General features: G+C 40.5%; 1 protein-coding gene across 8 annotated transcripts in view; it reads right to left on the reverse strand.

The window, feature by feature from the left end:
* il1rapl2 (interleukin 1 receptor accessory protein-like 2) overlaps nt 1–19894 on the reverse strand; it is a 384745-nt gene that overhangs the window by 353196 nt on the left and 11655 nt on the right. The window lies entirely within an intron of this gene.

Below are 19894 nucleotides of genomic sequence, written 5' to 3' on the forward strand. Positions count from 1 at the left end.
AAGTGCTGTGACACATTTCAGTAGCACTCATGTTTTCCATCGTTGTGCTTTTTCTACAATGGTACATTTTAATGTATGTGACTGGGGTTTATTTTGTGAGCATTTTTCATTAGATTTGGGTGCAAGAGGCTAATATGGATTTAGACTTCCCTCGACATGTTTTTTTTCACATTAGGTACATGAACAATGAATTATTAACCTATACATTAACATGCATGAAAGACCCTGAATGTCATTGTTGTGCGCGTTGTGAGCTCAAAACGATGGTTCCTCTTTGGAGGTGGTCATGACGAGTTCATTTTTCAGATTAAGGGTTGATTTTCGCCCAAGAATCTGCTGTATGCTGGCATCACAGTATCAAACTGTTGTCTGTGAAGATGGAAGTAAATATCACTGCTTTTACATCTGGACCTAAGTTGCTTGCTGAAAATGGGTACGCCCCAACATCTTCTCAAGAGACAACACGGTAACTTAGAAGGTCAGTGTACAACCTGGAAAGCAGTATAGTTTTACTGTCCTCCTGATATACATCAACACACATCCATTATTGTCTAAATAGCTAGCAACACAAGTCAGTACACCTCACAGTGTCCAAAGTGTGAATATTTAGTGCGAGTACCATTGTTATCTAGCATTGCCTTTATCCTCTTGGCAACAGAATTCACCACTCCTCCATGATGGCATTACTGCTGGATGTTAGACACCTCCCGCTCCTCCACCTTCCGCTTGGGGATACGCCACAGGTGCTCAGGTGTGGAGACCCTCCATCACGTTCTGCGTCATCTTGAAAGGGTGTTGGGGTCATTATCACGTAGGAAAACTGCCATGCAGATTCTGAAAGGAGGGGCCCATGCTGTGCTTCAGAAAGCCACAGTACATGTGGGAATACGTGTGTCCCTCAATGAACCGCTGACAACAGCGATGCCACGTGGTCTACATTGCATCGTTGATGTGATCATGTGCACTATGCTAACTTGTAGCACGATAAGGGATCTCCAATTGTCCCTCGCCACTTCGCGGTTCGAATTTTGCGGCTTCACTCTATCATCTTTCACAAACATGTTAATAAATAAATCATGCTGTTTCGAGGTTGAATACGGCCTATTATTACTCAAATAAATATATTTAACCAAGTATAATGTATTTTTTTGCCTAAATTAAGCATTCAAGCAATGAAATGGCTATTCAAAAGATGTATTCAAAGACATTGATGAAATGTAGTATTCTACACTGGTCACACTAGGTGTCAGTGTTACTGTAATGTTTGGTAAGACACACAAGCACCAGACTTAATTGCCAGAACAACAGGCTTTTATTGCAGATTTGAGTTATCTCATTACAGGCACAATATTCCCACGGACATTGACGTAGCTCACGGTAATGTCCCAACTCTCCTGGCGCCAACATCCACCCACACGCTCCTCGGAACAGACGTTGCAGTAAGTTGCCCACGAAACTGCCGTAGCCTGAATTCTTGCCCTCTTCTTTGTTAATCTCCCTCGCATAATAATTTAGTTAAGCGAATGTTGACTCCGGTGTACCACACCACTACAAAAGCAACACATTTCCACTTTTTTATGTAAAATGCAAATCATTCAATAACTCATACATTAATAAGTAGTCAGCGCATGGATGCTTCACAGTTACAAACCTATGAACTAATGGTTTTTAGTAGACCACATAGCGTCATTCTTCATTTAGACCAGCGGTGTCTAAAGTGCGGCCAGGGGGCCACTGGTTGTCTGCGGCTCCTTTTTTATTGGGTGCAGCACATAGTAGAAATAATTAAACAAAAAAAACTCAATCAAAAATGTGGAAAATAGAGCTAAAAGCACAGAGTAAAGAGAAAAAGCTTTAATATTGACACTGTAATACTCTACATTTTGTTGAACCATTTTAAAAAATATTAAAAAAATATACATATCAAAGTGGTCCCTGCATCCTTTGACTTTTCAGTACGTGTCCCTTGGTGGAAAAAGTTTGGACACCGCTGCTCCAAATTTTCAATTTAGAAATAAGGAATCCTACTTTGTGGAAATTCACTTATCACGGTCAGGTCCAGAATCAATTAACCGTGATAAACGAGGGATTACTGTACATGAAATACTGTACATCTAAAGCCACTCTCTACAGTACAGTGACATACATGTACAAATCAGTCACTGTGCAATCAGACTTGTGCATTTAGCAGGTGTTTTAAAATGGCTCCCCACTTGTCTTCACCAGTCAGATTTGATAATGCTGAACATTCACCACTGTCTCCCCTGGTCATGAACAAGACAGGGGATTTGTCTCCTCCATTTAACTGCAATGTCATGTCAACATACAGGCTCCCACTGACGCTTCGGAAAGAGATGGTGAAGCCAATTGTATGGGGAGATCCATGGAGATTTGATGGATATTTCAATACATTTTTACGAGACATGAAGCCCAAAAGACCAGCATCACTATTCAGCCCATTGGAATTCCTACATTTGATTGTTCATTAATTTTCTCCGCCGCTTGTCCTTACTAGGGTTGCGGGGGTATGCCGGAGACTATTCCAAATACATTTGATTGTGGTAGATTTGAAAAAAATACATAAATAGACGAACCACCTACACAGATGACACAGGTGTGGCATACATTCAGGATTCCTCTCATTAGATTATCAGATTTTTTTTATTGTCTAGCGCAAAGGTCGGCAAACTTTTTGACTCGCAGGCCATATTGGGTTCAAATAATTGAACTGTATGAACAGGTTCCTATGACTTTATACGCAGTACAGTAGACACTCCTACAACGTAAATAATCCGTTCCGAGAACGTTTACGTTATAGGGTTTTTACGTTATACGAAGCGTAAAATACATGTAAATAGTCTAATCCGTTCCAAGATCTTCCCAAACTCACCCCTTTGGCCCTTCAAAATATTCAAGAAGAGATTTCAATGCGTGCAAACTAGTTTAAGGGCGACAACGATGAGGAAGGGAGGTTGAAGGGAGAAGCCTGTCTCTCACACAAACTCATGTACGCGCTGTATAAGTCAGCCAATGAGATGAGAGCGTAGACAGTGCCCCGATAATCAGCCAATGAGATGAGAGCGTAGACAGTGCCCTGATAATCGGCCAATGAGAGCGTGAAGCGTCAGAAGGCGTCACCAAGTGTACTCTGTTAGTCATGGAAAATGTTTCCCGCTCTCTGTCGCGCGCGCTATTGAAATCGAATTTCTGAACTTGCACCGACTTGACGCTTTACGTTATATGGAATTTCTTACGTAATACGATGCAAAAACTTTACATAAATCCTTTACGTTCAGTGGAATTTACGTAAAAGGAGGTTTACATTATGCGAGGTACTACTGTATATATATGGAAAAGTTTTATATCATGTGGGTATTTCAGGAGTAATTTAAACATGTGACAAATGTTTTGCATGACTGCATGCTAAAAGTGTTATACCAGGGTAGAATGACAGACCAGCTCAAAAAACTGAATTGAATTGTACAGTACAAGTTTTTATTGAAAAAAAAAGGTACATGAATAAAATGTTTATACTATAAAACTATAAAATGTTGAATATCAAGAGTATGTGAACGTTTCTGCTCGTTTACTTCACAGACAACTTCCTCAACGTGCTTTGCAATCAAGCTAAAACACGGCAAATATGTGACATGTTATGTAAAAGGGTGTTAAAAACAGAAGCAAATGATTGGGAGAAAAGGGACTTTTTTGCAGAAGGGAAGAATATCATCAACACAGGGTAAACATACAGCAAACATACACCACTACAGAGCACGTGAACTGCGTCTGAATCAGGTTAAAAGATTCAATCTTTACAAATGGATTACAGCCATTTTAAATGTTCAAAGTCCACATTAACAATGGTGGATGGCAGGTTTGCATGTTGTCTGTGGTTTATCGTGCTGCTATAAAAGCCACCACATGGACCCTTAATGCAAAGCTTGGCGCGGGGCATCAGTATCGCTTAACAGCAAGGTGATTAAATGACACCAACATAACATTGCATTCATCTACAATAAAAAGCAGCATGCATTTCACACACTCATGCACAGAGATATGAAAACACAACATGGAATTGGATGCCCACATTATACTCGGTTGAAGCAATTTATGACTATAGCGCAGCCAAGTCCTGCAGGACATTTACCCTGGCATGCCAACCATAAATTAACTCTGGGACACACATACACACACATACTGTAAAACTGCAAAGTTAACAGCTCTGATGAGCCTGAAGATATCACTGCTATCACGACAGGAACATATGACAACCTAACCTCAGCCACAAGTACACAAGCACAGCTATGCAGAACACATGCTTAAATACACTCAATGCACATTCGTCAGGCCAAGTATTATTTGACTGAACAGTATTTTCTGGAGTCCAGCTGTTTAAAAGTACAAATTCTGGAAAGACCAGAATGAGAGAAATTTGAGTAAATTTGAAAATGAGGGGACATTTTCTGGTCATTCAGAATTTGCCTTATTTTTCCGTATTTACCCGAACATTTCCCTGGGTGGCTTTTTTCAAATTGTCTCAATTTCTCAATTCTGAAAGAGCAGAATTTACCTGATTTTTCCTTATTTTCTCAAATTTCTCTCATTCTGGTCTTTCAGAATGTCTATCTTTTAATCTGCTTCGTATACTCCAGAAAATTTTGGAGGGGCAACTCTCCGGCGGAAAAAAAGTAAAAATAAAGAAAATTTTGGTCTTTCAGAGTTTGCATTTGTTTTGGCAATTTTTCTATCAATAAAGATTGTCCACCTAAACCAAGTTGTCATTCGTCCATTTTATTTTCAAAGCTTTTCCTTACATGTTCCTTATATTTCCTTATCTTCTGGAAAATAAGAAAAAATAAGCCATTGCATTGTGAAATGAAAACTGACTTATCCTTATTTTTCTGAAAATTTCCCTCACATTCAGATTTTCTCAAAATAAGAAAAAATAAGACAAATTCTGGTCTTTCTTTGGAAAATTTCCCCTAATTTTCTGGACAATACCAAAAAAACAATTCACGTTCTGGTTTTTCAGAAGGTGCCTTATTTTAAAGAAAATTTCCCTCATTTTCAGATTTAAAATAAGGAAAAATAACGGAAATTCCGGTCCGGTTTTAAAATTGTCCTTTTTATTTTCAGAAAAATTTCCCCCATTTTCAAATTTTCTGTAAAATAAGAAAAAATAAGGCACACTGTGATCTTTCAGAATGTGCCTTATTTTTCGGAAAATGTCTCTCATTTTCAAATTTTCTCAAAATAAGAAACAATACAACAAAATCATTTCAAATAATTTCCGGAAAATTTCCCTTCTTTCCAAATGCAAACGTGGACAGGTATCCATGCAAAGAAACATTCTTCTTAACACCTAAAGGGACTATTGGGTGAAAAGGATTTTATTATTTAATGATTAGATGAATGGTAGACATTAAGATGGCTCCGTTCATTAATTTCAAGACTACTGGACAACCCACTCTACCTCGAGAACCGCAGCCTGCCATCCCAAGCATATTCAGCTAAGGTCACAGAAGTACAGCATGTAAATACATTTGCATGTTTACACAATTAACTGCCAGAAAAACACACATGTACACACAGAGGTTAAGTGCTGCCTGTAATGAGATGAGTAATGAGTTGTGTCAGTGGTTCTGCCAGGAGGAGGACACTGGAGTAGTGTGCGCTATGACTAGGCACCTTCTCCAAGGCTTTGCATTTTCTTTTTCACTATCACGTTCTCCTTTGGCCAGGAAATAAAAGGGATGGGGAACAAAGTGGCGAGAAGCCTTGGCCAGATTTTCATGTCTGAAGAGCCCCACCCCCTATTTTACCACAGTTAAGGGATCACATCTTTATCTGAATTCAGGAGGCAAGAAAGATAAGACAAAAAGATGAAACAGTTCAGTGTGCACTTGAGTTTATGTAGCCTTTCTGGGTTTTACGCAGTATTTTATCATTTTTATCATACTGGAGCAGCTTTTGCTCATGACTTTGTGCACAGCCATAGCTAGGCCAAAGTTTTCATCTTAAATTTTAAGTTCCGGGTGGGGTTTTTTTGCAACTAAGGGGAGCAATCTCCTACATTTTCCACTGTTTTTACAAAGTAAGTCTAACTTGTATGTTTTATTATGTGACGGGTAGAAATCAGTGATTGGTGCCTGGGCCTTCAGTGACCCAATCCATCCCTAAATATCACCACTATTACGTCACAACTATACAAACCATCAGTAATATACAAAAAGGCAATATAACAATGCGTGGCATTTCAGAATTGGGAATGAATACCATTATTACTCAAGCAAGAAACCCGTTACCCCTTTACCTTCCAATACATTGTCCCCAAACAACTACACCCATCTACGCTCCATCAAGCAATTCAGAATCAATATATCGAATAACATGACAAAACCACAAAAAAATAAACAAAATACATCACACTCACTCGTAAGCACTGCGGTGGTGGACGGGAGGAGTGAGGTCCTGTCAGGTCATCTTTTTCTTTCACACTGATATGATAATTTTACTACAGAAGCCTCCGGGTAGAACTCGGCTGCTGTTTTCTCTTCACATGCATTGATGATAAGCATTTCATGTCCGCAAATGCCTGCCCCTACATCCTGTAAACAACAATGTAATGGTCAACCATGTGAGGATGAAGATGATAGATGATGGAGGCGCATCATATGCTGTAATGAGAGGTGGGATGCATCTGATTGTCTGTGAGAAAGGAAGCGCTGTAAACCGAAAAATGTGAAATCAAACGGGAATATATATATAAAACATATAAAGAAGAAATTGAAGAGTTGTGCCCTGCGATTTGCTGGCGACCATTCCAGGATGTACCCCGCTTCCTGCCCAAAGTCAGCTGGTGTAGGCTCCAGCATACCCCCGTGACACTAATGAGGATTAAGTGGCATAGAAAATGGATGGATGGAAATGGAAGAGTTGGGGTATCCAAAGGAGTGTTAGAGGCAGGGAGGTATCGTGGGCAGAAGGCATACAACGATTTTTGGGTTGAATAATTAGCAGCTGCTGAGAGGGTCTACAGTCCAACATGGCACACTCCCACACAGACACGCATGGGGGCTAACAAGCAATAAACACACAAATCAAACCAATACTACCCTACTATTTATGCCTACATCTAAACCCACTCTCCTTACAAACACCTCTGAGAATGACATTTCAGACATTTTCAAGCACCGAGGTCACACGCACACATAGGCAAAAGAAAAGTTGGAGAGACTGAAAAGGCGTTAAGACACACACAGTATATATTTATATATATTTATTTATTTTTGCCCTGTCCAGCCAATGAGGCAAATGGTATTGTTGATGTAGCTGACCTTACATGCTAAACAGATTTGCTCTGCCAGGGAAAAGAATGCAAGGGCCAGTCCAAAAAGTTGTGTCCACACTGTGCCAGATTAGTTTATATTTGCATCCAGACGGGAACGCCTCACTGAGTGAATATTATGTAATACGTAAGGTACACCTACATGTGGCGCTGTGAACAGCCACGCAGATGGGACCAACACTCCAAACCATAGAAGAATGCACAGATCAATCCAGCACACACCTACTGTATCTGTGTGATGAGATGGGGTTGTGTCTGTTCTACAATCAAAAAAGAAAAAGAAAAGAGGATCCTCAACAGCTGCCCTCGATGTGCCTGAGGAGTGTATGTGTGTGTATGCACGTGGTAGGGATGTATGTGATTGACAGTTGATGACGCGATTAAAATATATATATTGCTGAAAATGTAAACCAAACATGCACTACTTATTATTGTTTAAAGTCATGTCAGATAGTTTTCCGTGACTTTTATAGCCAATGGATAAGAATGCTCCTGTTATGGTTACAGGTCTTTTTGGTGAAAAAAATAAAATAACATACAGTAACCCCTTCGCGCTTCAAATTTCACATCTTCATGGTTTTTCAAAAGTTTACTAATTACTAAATCATGATGTTTCGTGGTTGAATGCGGCCTATTATTAGCCAAAAAATATGCTTACTTAAGCAAATGTTACACAAATTAAGCCCTTTCAAGCATGAAAATTGCTAAATGAACTAAAATACAAATAGAAAGCATTCAGAAGACGCATTTAAAGATGTTGTGATGATATGCAGTATTCTACACTGGTGACTACTGTAGGTGTCAGTGATTACTCTTTGCTCAGTGAGACAAAAAAGGCTTTGAATTATCTCACAACAGGCACAATAATTCTGAACACGGGCTGCTTTTGTGGCCACTAAAAGTCAACTCTGAACCGCTGACTTACTTCCTGTCTGGCCCCCACTGAGCTCCCATAGCAGTGCAACACATTTACAGGAACACACATGAGCTTGTTTTCTATTATGATATATAGGGCAATAGTTGTGTAGAGGTTGACTATAGGGGTGTGTTTTAATTTGTAGATGGGTCTGATTATGTTAAAACCATATTTAAAAGGTTGTAAACAGGTTTTCTATGCTCTAACCTTTCCATTTATAAATATGGAATCCTACTTTAAGGAAATTCACATATAACTTAGAACTCATCAGATCTTAGAACTTAACTAAATCCCTGCTTTTTTGTTGATGTACTCAGATTTTGGATCAACATTTGCAAGTTGTTGCAAAGTTTCTTTTTTACATTATGACTGACTATTGTCACCTAATGTATTTTCTGTAAAAAAAAAAAAAAAGAATTTTGGGAGAAAAACTTATTCTTTACCAAAAGTCTGTTTTGTGGGTTATGAATGATGAATGTGAATGTGCGGTGATGCACGGTAATGTACACTGTTGTTGGTTAGTACGACACTTTAGGACCACATGCCTAGTGGAGACAATAAATCTTGTCTTTTTGCATGAGTATGAGTATGAGACGTGAAGAGAATCATTCAGTATTTTCAAATGAGGCCTTGTTTTAAATTGGAGGAATGTATCCTTCCAGCTCACTGGATAGCCGAGCCAGCTTAAGTTCTACGTCTTCATGATCCACCACTGCTCCATTCAGCAGGTTATTGTATTCCGATACAATCCTACTGACTGGGTAGCCTGGTACAATTTCTAAAAGGTGTCGTGTGATAATCTCAAGAAGGAGATATAGATGTTCCCTTAAACTGGTCACTGATTTGGTGTGGGTTAGATGAGAGGCGTCAACTACGTGTATGAGAGAAAACACTTTCTGAAACAAACAAATTCAGAGTGGCTATGTTGACTAGATGTATATTTGACAGTTTTTAGCATCAGTCAAGTAACAAAGAGACACAAGGAAACAAACAGACTCATTGCATCGCTCATGTGCCTCTGCCTTTGCGTGTTTGTGATTTTATGACTATACTCTGTGGGCATTTGTAAGTGTAAGGCCTGTGATTTTGAGTCTGTCTTAATGTGAGTGTCTCAGTGTGTGTGGCGGAGAAGTGACACAATATGGCACCATTATGCCACTTCTAATAACATCACATTCAGCACGGAGCCTTTCAGACCACAATCACGTCTGTAGACAATGTTGTGTGCATGCACACTTGCAAAGGTCTTATGGAGGCTCAACTACAGTGAGAAGTGTCCATCGCAGTCATGAAGATTTCTGTCAAAGAGTCCTGTATTTCATTTTATGAGGATATTCCTCAACAAATGGGAAAGCTACATGCAACCTGTCCCTCCGCCGTCTGACTGTGCGCCCATCTCCCAGGGATGCCTGCTGATATCACCTCCTCCAGGAAAGCCGAAGTGGAAGAGAAGAGGCTGCCTGGCCGGTGTCCAGGCCAGGATAGGGTGGGCTGTGTGGTGGTCGGCTGGGGTCCCCCACCCACCTGGGCCGGCACAGGTGGCTGAAGCTGGTCGTGTGAAGGCACTTGTCCAGTGTTTCCACCAGCGTGTGGACTGGACCAGGATCATCACCGGAGAACGGGACCCCAAAACCCTCCTGTGCTTCCGTATTTACGTTGATGGATGAACACTCAGCCTGCCGAGCTAACTGGAGATCACATGACCGTGGGCAGTGGTTGAGACCAATCCCTCTACTCACAGCACACACACTATGACTATGACTATGATACCATCTTTATTGGGTCGTTTTGGATTATAAAATGCACCTTCCATAGCCAATAAATCCTTCTCCATAAATGAGCTCTTCACCAACAGGAACTTGGACGCACTATTCCTCACGGAGATGTGGCAAAGCAATGGGGAGTTAATTCATTTAAATGAATTGTGCCCTCCTGGCTGCCCTACTGTAGGGCTGTACTGTAGAACATCAATAGTTCAATTACAGAGAGTCTTAATTATTGGGGATTTTTTATTCTGCACATTGACACCTGACACTTTTAATGTAAAGCAGCATGTAGCTAGCCCCATCCACAGAAAGGGCCACACACTGGACCTTGTTGTCTTACCGGGCTTAAACGTCACTAATGTAAGTGTTGAGGATGTTCACACTGTGTGTTTTTTGACTTGTGTGTACCGCCTGAGCCCAAGCCTGCACCTGTAAGGGTCAAGAGGAGGATTGTTACTCAATCTTCAGCCCAGAGATTCTGTGCCTTGTTTGATCCATTTCTCTTTAATTAATGCTCGGATGTTGATGGGTTTATGCAGTGCTTTGCTACACACTGTACCTCTATTCTTGACCAACTGGCTCCCTTGATATCTAACATTACTCACAAATTGCCCTGCACCTGCAGGAGAGTATGTCATAAAATGGAGTGCCTCTGGAAATCAACTCAAATCAGCCTGAAGTACACAGGCTATACCTTAAGGACAATATAACTTCTCTAAATAAAATGATCAAGGAGGCAAGATCTGATTACGTTCAGCATTTAATAGCTGCAAATAAGAAAAACCCCAAAGTAATCTCTGACACAATACATTCCATTGTGTGCCCTGCTGCCCCTGTGTCCTGTAAAGCTGACAGGAATAACTCCTTGATCTTCTTCCTAGATAAGGTTAGAGATATTAAAAACACCACCCTGGAATACTCTGGCTACTCGACCCGAGTTGATGTCCCTCCCCCAAACTGGTATTCTTTTAATGCTGTGGCACTGGAAGACATTTGAGTGCTTTTGGCAAAAATGAAACCCTCCTCCAATTCTGCAGACATCCGTCCCCCTAAGCTTCTTGTCAATGTTTTTGACACAATTGGGCCCTGGGTCATGCAGTTTTTTAACTTGCCGCTTTCAACAGGCTTGTTTCCCAGCTCATTTAAACAGGCTATTGTGTAACCAAAACTAAAGATGAACCTGGACCCAACTGAAAAGCTATAGGCCAATATCAAAGCTCCCCCTATTAGCTAAAATCCTTGAGAAGGCTGTGGCCAAACAGCTAACAGTATTTCTGGAGCCACACCAAACTTGATACCTTCCAGTCTGGGTTCAAACAACGCCACTTTATGGAAACTGCTCCATAAAAGGTGTCTAGTGACATCATGATGTCTGCCAACTCTGGAAGAGCCGCGGTCCTGGTTCTGCTGGATCTCTCCGTGGCCTTTGATACGGTGGACGATTCTATCATGATGGACAGACTAAGGAACCAGGTTGGGATGTCTGGCCCTGTACTGAACTGGTTGCACTCATACTTGACTCGTGGAAGCTTTAGGATATCTACTAACAACATCCAGTCCGACCGAGCGGACCTAACGTGCGGTGTGCCGCAAGGCTCTGTCCTGGGGCCACTCCTGTTCCTGCTCTATGTTCTCTCCCTTGGTCACACAACAGTAATTGAATGACATCTTTTACCATCTGTTGGCTGACGACATCCAGATATACTGCTTCTTTAAGACCTGTGAGTTCCACAAACTGGGTTCCTTAATGAAGTGCTTATCAAAGGTCAAGCAGTGGCTAAACGACAACAGCCATCAGCTGAGCTCCAGTAAAACTGACTCTTATCATTGCCCTGGACAGTGCCATCCCAGGGATTAAGCAGCATGTCGGTGACGTGAGTCACTCAACAAAAAGTCGTTTTTAACCAGTCCATGACTCCACACATCCTGTGAAAAATGGCTTTCGATTGTGTGAATTGCGTATTCAAAAAACACATTTTGTGTTTAGTTGTGTTGTCATTGACTGATATTTTAATTTGTTTGATGATCTGAAACATTTAAGTGTGACAAACTTGCAAAACAATAAGGACTGAGGAAGGGGGCAAACACTTTTTCACACCACTGTATGTACTCTTACTGAGTCATCACTCGAAGAAACGCATCATCTGCAGGTCGCAATATTGAAACATAGCAATCAAAACGTTCCCATATGGAAACACCATATGTACTCATCTATTAAACATACCAATGTATAATACATAACCACGCACAGTCTGCTGAATGACACTAAGACACTAACACAAAAATTCATTGCCAGAACCACACACAGTTAAGTCAGTGTAATGACCCATTTGGCATTGAGCAGCATCTGCTTAGCAAAACAAGACTGGTATTCAGGACGTGAATACATTTCTCCCTGACAGTCAGCTATCTATCTGCTATCTTAAGTGTATGCAGTCAAAGGCCCCATGCCTTCATCTTCTCATAATCTTACATGGCTTTATTCATGGTGCTGTGCCCCCACTGAGCATGAACATCTTCTCAAAATCAATCAACCCTCAGATCTGCCTCTTACAAGCTAGTTCCATGGTAAAATACAGTATATACTTGTGTCAAGCTTGCTGTCAATGCTGTTGAATTGTGCATACAGAGACCCTTGTTTTTATTAGCGGTGTCAAATTAAGATAATTAAATTGATGATTACAATTAATTAGTTACATATTTAGTCAGTTATTGTTTTTAATCAAATTAATGTAATTTTTCATATCTAACTTTACTCTTTCTGCCTGTGAGTTGCCCTTTTATCACATCTGTTTTTATGCATTAGGGCTCCTTGTGCTTGAGTTGTTGGGGAAAACAACAGTCAGTCACACCCTGAAGTGGGCACTGGTTGGATGTCATTGTGTTTGGGCTTGTTTAGCATCTGCTGATTGGCCCCCATTGTCGTTTAGGAGGGCACGGTGATGAGCGGTGAGTAGCGGAGAAGAGACCGTAAGAGTTGTCGGTCCAATGAATGGGAAATGTGCATTTCAAAAACGCTCCAACAACACAATTGATAAATGTAAAGTGATATGCCTTCTTTGTAAAACGGAGTTTGTTTATGGCCGAAGCAGCTCAAGTTAAGCCTACTACATCAATGCAAAGCAAGTCCACTACCGACAGGCTGATGAATGTCCTTGCCAAGTGGATTGCTATAAACTGCCGGCCGATAAACATAGTGGAAGACGAGGGGTTAACATATGTGTTGCAAACTGTGTCCGATGACCCATCATACAAGCCACCATGTAGAACTACAGTGATGACCAAAATCTGCAAGATGTATGACTGCAAAAAAGGATTCGCCCAACTGTGTTGCTGTTAGCGGAGATCACTGGAGCTCAGCAGGTTCAGTGTTCAATAGGCGTGTCATGACATCTTGCGAGATTAAAATGTGACCATATTTCTAGTTTAGAAAAAAGAAACCTCATGAGAACAGGACAACCAGAAGCCAATCAGACTGTGGACTATGGCATTAGTTAGTTACTAATGCTCCAAATTAGGGTAGAAATGAAAGTCAGGAGTATCAGTGACAATGTATTGGAAGTTAAAGGGTAGGGTTGAGCAAGTACGCCACCACCTGTATCTGTATTTGTATCTGTATCCTTTCACCCATCTAGACTATCTGTATCCGTAGCTTTACTTGGAGTGGGCGGGGCATAAACCAGAAGTGGGCGTGGTTTGACCCGGAATGGGTGGGGCTTAAATCAGTACATTATATTAAGTCTGAAATTGACATGAATTGCTCAGAAGTTGCTGTATTTATTATTATTCCACTACATGTGTACTGTGTATGTGTGTAAGTGATGTGTAAGACTTATTTATTTTTTAATGAGCTGTGTGAAGTTGGTGATTCATGCAAACATCCACTGATGCAAACAGGGAAATAATCTGCCAGGCTCGTTCACTGTAGTTTTCTCAAAAGCACGGCGTTCAGGACTACGAGCAAAGTTTTCCAACTGACTTTATATCACCAACCAAATTAAAAGCAAGCAGTGACCGACGCAACACGAGCCGTTTAGAGCTCTGTCTTGTCAAATGCACCGCGTACGGTAGTAGGCACCGGCAGCATTGTTTCACTCTGCTCTGCCGCAACTGCCGACTGACAGGCAACACACTGCAGCTACGAAGCACTGTGAAGGCAGTACTGGACCAAACCTTTTTATGTAGCTATGGGGGGGTGCTCAGTCAATACGCAAGTTTACTTTTGATCAATGTGGATATTTAACTGTTACCACCAAATACAAGAGACTGTTTTAATCATTTTCTGACTATATAAAAATAATTACAACCAGATAGCAACATTATTTAGCTATTTATTGGGGCCCCTGTAAGTCATGGGACCTTGGAATTGTCCTAACTTTTACCCCCTTTAGGGCGCCCCTGCTCCAAATGCATAGAAAAACACAAACACGCAAATGGGAGAATTGACACCTTAGTGTTGAGCTTCTGTTAAATAAACCTTGAGAGAAAAAGAGAACAACTGGGGCGTTATAGGGGTCCGAATCCCTCAGCGCAGGTAAACTAGATAAGCTCCAGGGCAGGAGTTGACATTACATTTCATTTCAATAACGCTGCCTTCCAAATATCCCCAGTGGGAACACTGAGTGCTCAGATAGACACACAAAACTACCAACATACGATTTCTTCTGCCTCCACGGATATTAAACTAATGTGAATTTATCCCTAAAAGCCTTGTCGTAAAAGCAATATTTAGACTTTGTCACAAGTACACACATACATACACACAAATTCACACACACACACTTAATTTTCCATAATATTCCCTCTGCACCCGTTTTAAAACCTGCTCTATTGACACTACAATAGTCCACTGGGAGTCTAAAGAAATAATGTTCAGGCAAGATTTATTGCTCACACACAGAAGCGTGCACACACATGCAAGACATTATTGTGCAAACAAGTCCTTTCGCACATGTATGGAAACATACCATGCTATATTTCACGCAGGGAGACGCAATGTTGTGCAATATTTGTGCTCCACACAGACACACAAACATTTGCAGGGGGGGAAGGAACCTATTTAAATGCTAAGTAAGCAGTCTCTCCCTTTTGGGGCTATGTGATTATACAGCGGATCTCATAAGCAATGCTTCACAAATAGATTTGCACATGTAGAACTTAATTACAAGCGGCCTCGTTTCTCTTTGTGTGTCATATTCACAGGAATCTATCTACGGGGGGAAGTGGGCTTGAAGCTATTACCTCACTACAGCGTGTTTGCTTGTAAAGACCATCTATCTGCAGTTTAGATTCGATGAATGTTGACATAAACAAGTTGGAGCTCAGTTGCCGGCATCGCTTTTGTTTGGGTCTGTGTCACACTCACAAATCTACTTTCTGCAAAACAAAATGAACCCCAGTGAGTTGACAAAATTGGGTACACGCAGTGTAAAGGAAGAAGATACAAATGAAACAAGAATAAACTGCCTTTTGTATGTGGCCAAATGCTTACCAAATGCTTAAAAGGGTCCGGAAATCACATTTCCATGGTCAGAGACACACGTTTAGCGTGCCACTTGCTAATCTGAGACCTTCCACCTTGGAAAAACATAAAATGGAAACCCCTATGAGCACTGTGTGCAACTTCTGGCACAAAAAGACAGCATCTTATAGGCTTATTCAGACTGTAACAGAGCAGAGGACGCACCACTGTGGACTGGCTGGCCCAAAAGGAGGTGCTGTTCAGCATGATAATGTTCCAGCTGCAACCCTGCACTTCAACCTGTTTTCCAAATTCCTTGTTTTTCTTTCACAACTATATCGCTGACATTTACAAATGACTTCTTTTTTCTCCATCATACATAGAACCAGAATGAATCTCTTAAGAGTTTGCACTCAGTTCACTGGAACCAGAAACTATATTCTCTCTCTTCTTCTCTCCATTAATAAAGCTGCGGCCACTATGAACAGAGGCTGACAGAGATAAATGAAAAGAGAGAAGAAGGAGAGGAAAGAAACAAGAGAAGGAGAAAGAATTGGACAACAGGATGCACAGGGAGAGAAGAGACCTCCATTGTGTTATTTTCACAGGCGCACGTCCAAACAGGGTTTCTATTTTGTGTTTGCTGAGGCGACTGAAAAAGAGATTCCTCCGAGGACAAAGAGGTTAACTGAACGTTTTAAAGCCCCCCGCACACACCTACACATGGATACACAGGGGGATGGTATAGGTCTGTCTTCATGAAGAAGCGTAGTGAGCATTACAAATCATAATAAACTGGAAATGACGTCTTTAAGAGAAATATGCAAATGTTCAAATGGGGGCAGTTTGGCTCAGTTGTAGAGTGGGTGTCTAGTCAAATATTGATATTATCTATAGAGAGTAGTATTGTATCACATTAATACTAGTGTGATGAGGTCAATATTTCAGTTCTATTGCACGGTGATCGCAGTTAACTGGTTACAGACCCGACCGTGATGAATTTCCGCGAAGTAGAGTTACTTATTTATGAAACAAATATTTTCGTAAGCATAGAAAACCTGTTTATGACCTTCAAAATGTAGTTTTTAACATTATTAGAGCCCTCTAGACATGAACTAATACCTCTATAGACACCTTTACACTCCTATCACCCAATAAAGTAAACATAATAATAAAAAGTGAATAAGGCATTTGAGACATAAATAAGATTTGCGCTGTGTGTTGCTCTAAATGTGTACATGTTCGGCGGCCCAACCAGGAGCTGAGTGAGGGGCTGACAGGAAGTGATGTGAGGGGTTCAGAGTTGAGTTTTAACTTGGCGTGGGCAGCCCTTGTTTTATTAGGGATTATTGTGCCTGCAATAAAAGCCTGTTGTTCCGGTGATCAAGTTTGGTGCTTGTGTGTCTCACCAAACATTACTGACACCTAGTGGCCACTGTAGAATACTACATATCACAACCTAAATGTGCCTTCTGAAAGCCTATTTGTATTTTAGTTCATTTAAACATTTTTATGATTGAAAATGCTTAATTTAGGCAAAAAATACATAATATTTGCTCGGATATGCATATTTTTTGACGACTAATAAACCGTATTCAACCACAAAACAACATGATATATTAATTGATATATTTTTGAAAAACCGTGATCGAGAGAACTCGTGAAATTCGAAGCGGTAAAATGTACAACATAAATGTAAGATTGTTGGAAAAAAGCCCATCATTTTTACATGTTTATATGTCTCTATGCTTCACTGATGATGTTTTCCGTCACGCAAGATGTCGCACTTTGTTCAGCGGTCCTTGAACGCGCCACAGTTTTGTGCTGTGCCTGGCAACATGGTGACCATCTGTTCATCATGAGTGCCTATACATTTGATAATTCATTATATTTTATATATTATACATGTGTGAGGCATACACTGTGTTCCAAATTATTATGCAAATGATATTTTTATCTGATTTTGATAAATAGTCAATATAAATTACAGTCATAATAATTTTTAAATCATAAACCTTTAGAGTACAATTTGAATGTTATTGAACAAACCTCCCACAACAACATTTTTCCGTAGTTTTCTTTTAATTGGGCTCACCTGGCAAAAGAAATTATGACAGTTGTCATATCAGTAATCCAAAGAGACACAAGGCACAATGTTATCCATGAATTTCATCGAAAAACAAAAAATATGTAAGTTTATGATACCAAAAACCTATTTGCATAATAATTTGGAACACACTGTACTTAGTACTTAAACCTGGATTCTGTGTTCAACATTTAGGCCCTCTCCACACGGGAACGAGCCTGTTTTTTTGGGGGGTTTTTGTTTTTTCTGGAAAGTTGACAAAAATCACATCCAAACAGTGTTGGATCAGTAAATATTCACGTCCACACAGGAACAGATCATTGGGTGAAAACGATGTAAAACATTAGGCACATTTACACGTGGCGCTGTAAACAGACACACAGACAGAAAGGATCACGTGACACACCAAAACTATACAAAAAGAAAAAATGTATGTGCATAAGGGTGGTTGTCTTCCGCTTGTCCAGACCGCCACTTTGGAGTATAAGACGAAAAAATACCAGGAGTATGTCGAGTGAGGTGAGTCATGGCAGTCGAAATATTCATATATTATGTTGGCTTTTCAGCAGCAGTACACAACCGCTCACTTCTGGTCATGTGACAGTGACTGGGCGGTGTAGTGTAATATTGTTTTATTAACTTGTTAGCTTAGTGAGTAAACATTTATTAATAGTAGATTATAGAAATACTGTTTTATTAATTTGTTAACTGAATGGATGAATATTTATTGAGGTCGGTTATAGAAACACATAAAGATAAAGTGCATTCACATAATCAGCAGCCAGTAGACAGTTATGGTCACAGAATGGGGCAACTGGGCCAAAGATAGGATGTACTATGCTGGGATGCGCATGTGCTATCTTGTGTAGGAAAAGGTGCTGATGAGAGTTCTACCACGTCAGCTAAAACGCAATTCTCAGCTGTTGTCATCACACACACATCATCGAAGAATGTGAAGGATAAGATATCCTGGCACCAGATCACACGTCAGCAGTCTGGGAAAACACCTATAAAAGGCTGGGAGCCAATCGCTCGAGGCGGACTCTCAATTCTTCTGCTCAGGACACCGCAGGAGGACACTAGGAGAGACAGTCAGGGCGGATATCCGAAGAATGTGAAACTATTCTGTCTGACATATTTTCAATACATTCTGTAAACCTCGTCAATTGGAGTGCGAGTCTTATTCCTTCACATCATTGGAGATTAAGGAACACATAAAGGGAGGTGAATTTATTTAACAGAGTGGTCCTTCAGACCTCTATTAGGTTGCGGAGAATTCGCAGTGACGTCATTGTTTTCAGAAAGTCGTGTTTTGCTCGTCCACACGGCTTGTACAATGTGCAGGGCTGTAACTCACTTTGTGAAGCATGCTTACGTCATGCCGGTTTCTAGGTATACCACGGTAGGAAAAAGTCACAGTTTCAAAACCACTAAAACTTTGCGTCAAGGCAAAAATCACAAAATCATTCAATGAGCTTAAAGAGTATCGGTGTTGGCTTTGTCGGAACTGACCCTGTATTTTCTTGGTATCGATACCAATCAATACCAAAATCTGTAGTATCATCCACCTATACTCTTGGGAAAGATACTGAAGATGAGCCAGTTACTTTTCACCCACGTCAGCACACTCTTATTGTGTGAATGAATGAGGCGTCTTGGTAAAAACTGTAGAAAGGTACTACATAAATACTGCACCTGCACAATGTCATTGACTGTTTGGCCGTCCATTTACACTTCTCATCTTGTGTGTCTTCTACAAGTAGTATTCTGTATTATGTATGGGAAATGAAATATCAAAGCTACAAAAAAACATATTCAGGAATACAAATTTGGAGCTTGAAACACAGATTATTTCAGCTTTTATGTCACTTTGATTTATGCATAAGTCAACGTACTAACAACTGGCACTTAACCGGCTATGACTGTGTCATGCCTGTTGGCTATAACTCCTCCGCAGTTGATGTGAAACCAACTAAAACTGGCTGTGACAACTTTAATCCCTGGTGATTCAAATGTAGCTGTATTTGTAACAAGCAGGACGTGACAGCTCTCGCTGACAAAATAATGACCTTCCTAAATAAAGCTTCATTTTAGATGATGAACTGTACTCGACACTGATACAAGCAACAAAGAGGGACAACATACTGCAGACTGTCTAAGTCTATAAAAACCGTCCAGACTTTTGTATAACTGCAAGAACGACTATCACCTTAGCATAACCCTTTTTTCCCTGCCCTCCCAGTGACCAATGTCTGAAACTAATGCATGTTAGGTGTAATGCGTTTAGGAGTACTGAACTCAGCAACAATTTAAAATC

Source organism: Dunckerocampus dactyliophorus, chromosome 11, assembly GCF_027744805.1.
Source record: "Dunckerocampus dactyliophorus isolate RoL2022-P2 chromosome 11, RoL_Ddac_1.1, whole genome shotgun sequence".
Lineage (NCBI taxonomy): Eukaryota > Metazoa > Chordata > Actinopteri > Syngnathiformes > Syngnathidae > Dunckerocampus > Dunckerocampus dactyliophorus.